The sequence below is a fragment of the Myxine glutinosa genome, chromosome 9 (genome assembly GCF_964187855.1).
Source record: "Myxine glutinosa chromosome 9, kmMyxGlut1.1, whole genome shotgun sequence".
NCBI lineage: Eukaryota > Metazoa > Chordata > Myxini > Myxiniformes > Myxinidae > Myxine > Myxine glutinosa.
This window is the reverse complement of record NC_136269.1, coordinates 76287200-76292102: the sequence shown is the minus strand read 5'-3', so window position 1 is coordinate 76292102 and position 4903 is coordinate 76287200. Positions and strand designations below refer to the sequence as shown.

Here is a 4903-nt window from a genome sequence, read left to right as displayed (position 1 = left end):
GTCATGTGAAGTCCAGCAGGGTTCAGAAAGATGTCGTAGGAGGTCAAGCAGGGTTCAGAAAGAGGTCAGAGGAGGTTCAGCAGGGTTCAGAAAGAGGTCATAGGAGGTCCAGCAGGGTACAGAAAGAGGTCATAGGAGGTCCAGCAGGGTTCAGAAAGAGGTCATGTGAAGTCCAGCAGGGTTCAGATAGAGGTCATGTGAAGTCCAGCAGGGTTCAGATAGAGGTCATGTGAAGTCCAGCAGGGTTCAGAAAGATGTCGTAGGAGGTCAATCAGGGTTCAGAAAGAGGTCAGAGGAGGTTCAGCAGGGTTCAGAAAGAGGTCATAGGAGGTCCAGCAGGGTACAGAAAGAGGTCGCAGTAGGTCCAGCAGGGTTCAGAAAGAGGTCATGTGAAGTCCAGCAGGGTTCAGATAGAGGTCATGTGAAGTCCAGCAGGGTTCAGAAAGGAGTCATGTGAAGTCCAGCAGGGTTCAGATATATGTCATGTGAAGTCCAGCAGGGTTCAGAAAAGTTGGTGCATTCATTTGTGTTCAGCTGCAATTCCGAGTACTTGTCAGAGGCCTTTGTGCGCGTGGCTCAGGAACGTGCACGTCTGCGACAACCGGAGACCCCTTACGTTGATCACTCATTATTGCAGCACTAAAACATATCAGTAGGAGTGATAGGTGGTAGTCACATGGGCCAGTGGCGCAATGGATAACGCGTCTGACTACAAATCAGAAGTTTGTAGGTTCGACTCCTACCTGGCTCAAAACTGATTTTGACTTCACTTTTAGCAATATTTAATGAAGTCGCGTGGTCGCTTTGCTGCTTCAACATATTTTCCTGAAGTCGAATTAATTGGAGTGGTAGTCCACCCCTTGGTGACGATTGAGTAACCTTGGTCACCTCTTTAAAATACAGTCGCGACCCTCGCGTCAAGGATTTGGCAACAGATTACGTCATCTTCCCGTTCCAAACCTGCTTTTTTAGTTCTACTTCCTTGAGGAACAGAGAAACCCAAGGTATCACCGCCATCGGAACGAGGGTCAAGCTGGGCTCAAGTCTTTCACGAACCTGCTGGCCAGGCCCAACGTTCAAATATGGTTGGAGGAGGAATTTGTCATTTGTTCCGGCTGCCTGCGAAAGCTCGCCCATGCTTCCTGAAGTACACTGGGATCTGCAACGTCGACCAACGAAGACTGGCAGACCGTCAGTGAAAAGGCACGGTCATGTGAAGTCCAGCAGGGTTCAGAAAGATGTCGTAGGAGGTCAAGCAGGGTTCAGAAAGAGGTCAGAGGAGGTTCAGCAGGGTTCAGAAAGAGGTCATAGGAGGTCCAGCAGGGTACAGAAAGAGGTCGCAGTCGGTCCAGCAGGGTTCAGAAAGAGGTCATGTGAAGTCCAGCAGGGTTCAGATAGAGGTCATGTGAAGTCCAGCAGGGTTCAGATAGAGGTCATGTGAAGTCCAGCAGGGTTCATAAAGATGTCGTAGGAGGTCAATCAGGGTTCAGAAAGAGGTCAGAGGAGGTTCAGCAGGGTTCAGAAAGAGGTCATAGGAGGTCCAGCAGGGTACAGAAAGAGGTCGCAGTAGGTCCAGCAGGGTTCAGAAAGAGGTCATGTGAAGTCCAGCAGGGTTCAGATAGAGGTCATGTGAAGTCCAGCAGGGTTCAGAAAGGAGTCATGTGAAGTCCAGCAGGGTTCAGATATATGTCATGTGAAGTCCAGCAGGGTTCAGAAAGATGTCGTAGGAGGTCAAGCAGGGTTCAGAAAGAGGTCAGAGGAGGTTCAGCAGGGTTCAGAAAGAGGTCATAGGAGGTCCAGCAGGGTACAGAAAGAGGTCGCAGTCGGTCCAGCAGGGTTCAGAAAGAGGTCATGTGAAGTCCAGCAGGGTTCAGATAGAGGTCATGTGAAGTCCAGCAGGGTTCAGATAGAGGTCATGTGAAGTCCAGCAGGGTTCAGAAAGATGTCGTAGGAGGTCAATCAGGGTTCAGAAAGAGGTCAGAGGAGGTTCAGCAGGGTTCAGAAAGAGGTCATAGGAGGTCCAGCAGGGTACAGAAAGAGGTCGCAGTAGGTCCAGCAGGGTTCAGAAAGAGGTCATGTGAAGTCCAGCAGGGTTCAGATATAGGTCATGTGAAGTCCAGCAGGGTTCAGAAAGGAGTCATGTGAAGTCCAGCAGGGTTCAGATATATGTCATGTGAAGTCCAGCAGGGTTCAGAAAAGTTGGTGCATTCATTTGTGTTCAGCTGCAATTCCGAGTACTTGTCAGAGGCCTTTGTGCGCGTGGCTCAGGAACGTGCACGTCTGCGACAACCGGAGACCTCTTACGTTGATCACTCATTATTGCAGCACTAAAACATATCAGTAGGAGTGATAGTTAGTAGTCACATGGGCCAGTGGCGCAATGGATAACGCGTCTGACTACGAATCAGAAGATTGTAGGTTCGACTCCTACCTGGCTCAAAACTGATTTTGACTTCACTTTTAGCAATATTTAATGAAGTCGCGTGGTCGCTTTGCTTCTTCAACATATTTTCCTGAAGTCGAATTCATTGGAGTGGTAGTCCACCCCTTGGTGACGATTGAGTAACCTTGGTCACCTCTTTAAAATACAGTCGCGACCCTCGCGTCAAGGATTTGGCAACAGATTACGTCATCTTCCCGTTCCAAACCTGCTTTTTTAGTTCTACTTCCTTGAGGAACAGAGAAACCCAAGGTATCACCGCCATCGGAACGAGGGTCAAGCTGGGCTCAAGTCTTTCACGAACCTGCTGGCCAGGCCCAACGTTCAAATATGGTTGGAGGAGGAATTTGTCATTTGTTCCGGCTGCCTGCGAAAGCTCGCCCATGCTTCCTGAAGTACACTGGGATCTGCAACGTCGACCAACGAAGACTGGCAGACAGTCAGTGAAAAGGCACGGTCATGTGAAGTCCAGCAGGGTTCAGAAAGATGTCGTAGGAGGTCAAGCAGGGTTCAGAAAGAGGTCAGAGGAGGTTCAGCAGGGTTCAGAAAGAGGTCATAGGAGGTCCAGCAGGGTACAGAAAGAGGTCGCAGTAGGTCCAGCAGGGTTCAGAAAGAGGTCATGTGAAGTCCAGCAGGGTTCAGATAGAGGTCATGTGAAGTCCAGCAGGGTTCAGATAGAGGTCATAGGAGGTCCAGCAGGGTTCAGAAAGATGTCGCAGTAGGTCCAGCAGGGTACAGAAAGAGGTCGCAGTAGGTCCAGCAGGGTTCAGAAAGAGGTCATAGGAAGTCCAGCAGGGTACAGAAAGAGGTCATAGGAGGTCCAGCAGGGTAGAGAAAGAGGTCATGTGAAGTCCAGCAGGGTTCAGATAGAGGTCATGTGAAGTCCAGCAGGGTTCAGATAGAGGTCATGTGAATCCAGCAGGGTTCAGATAGAGGTCATGTGAAGTCCAGCAGGGTTCAGAAAGATGTCGTAGGAGGTCAATCAGGGTTCAGAAAGAGGTCAGAGGAGGTTCAGCAGGGTTCAGAGAGAGGCCATAGGAGGTCCAGCAGGGTACAGAAAGAGGTCATAGGAGGTCCAGCAGGGTACAGAAAGAGGTCGCAGTAGGTCCAGCAGGGTTCAGATATATGTCATGTGAAGTCCAGCATGGTTCAGATAGAGGTCGTGTGAAGTCCAGCAGGGTTCAGATAGAGGTCATGTGAATTTCAGCAGGGTTCAGAAAGAGGTCATGTGAAGTCCAGCAGGGTTCAGAAAAGTTGGTGCATTCATTTGTGTTCAGCTGCAATTCCGAGTACTTGTCAGAGGCCTTTGTGCGCGTGGCTCAGGGACGTGCACGTCTGCGACAACCGGAGACCCCTTACGTTGATCACTCATTATTGCAGCACTAAAACATATCAGTAGGAGTGATAGCTAGTAGTCACATGGGCCAGTGTCGCAATGGATAACGCGTCTGACTACGAATCAGAAGATTGTAGGTTCGACTCCTACCTGGCTCGAAACTGATTTTGACTTCACTTTTAGCAATATTTAATGAAGTCGCGTGGTCGCTTTGCTTCTTCAACATATTTTCCTGAAGTCGAATTCATTGGAGTGGTAGTCCACCCCTTGGTGACGATTGAGTAACCTTGGTCACCTCTTTAAAATACAGTCGCGAGCCTCGCGTCAAGGATTTGGCAACAGATTACGTCATCTTCCCGTTCCAAACCTGCTTTTTTAGTTCTACTTCCTTGAGGAACAGAGAAACCCAAGGTATCACCGCCATCGGAACGAGGGTCAAGCTGGGCTCAAGTCTTTCACGAACCTGCTGGCCAGGCCCAACGTTCAAATATGGTTGGAGGAGGAATTTGTCATTTGTTCCGGCTGCCTGCGAAAGCTCGCCCATGCTTCCTGAAGTACACTGGGATCTGCAACGTCGACCAACGAAGACTGGCAGACCGTCAGTGAAAAGGCACGGTCATGTGAAGTCCAGCGGGGTTCAGAAAGATGTCGTAGGAGGTCAAGCAGGGTTCAGAAAGAGGTCAGAGGAGGTTCAGCAGGGTTCAGAAAGAGGTCATAGGAGGTCCAGCAGGGTACAGAAAGAGGGCGCAGTAGGTCCAGCAGGGTTCAGAAAGAGGTCATGTGAAGTCCAGCAGGGTTCAGATAGAGGTCATGTGAAGTCCAGCAGGGTTCAGAAAGATGTCGTAGGAGGTCAATCAGGGTTCAGAAAGAGGTCAGAGGAGGTTCAGCAGGGTTCAGAAAGAGGTCATAGGAGGTCCAGCAGGGTACAGAAAGAGGTCGCAGTAGGTCCAGCAGGGTTCAGATATATGTCATGTGAAGTCCAGCATGGTTCAGATAGAGGTCGTGTGAAGTCCAGCAGGGTTCAGATAGAGGTCATGTGAAGTTCAGCAGGGTTCAGAAAGAGGTCATGTGAAGTCCAGCAGGGTTCAGAAAAGTTGATGCATTCATTTGTGTTCAGCTGCAATTCC

The 4903-nt window shown here is 49.9% G+C and overlaps 1 non-coding gene across 1 annotated transcript; it reads left to right on the top strand.

Moving 5' to 3' along the window:
• Positions 1-678: 678 nt before the first annotated feature.
• TRNAC-ACA (transfer RNA cysteine (anticodon ACA)) lies at positions 679-751 on the top strand. The gene has a single exon. It is a non-coding gene; the product is annotated as a tRNA-Cys (tRNA).
• Positions 752-4903: the final 4152 nt, after the last annotated feature.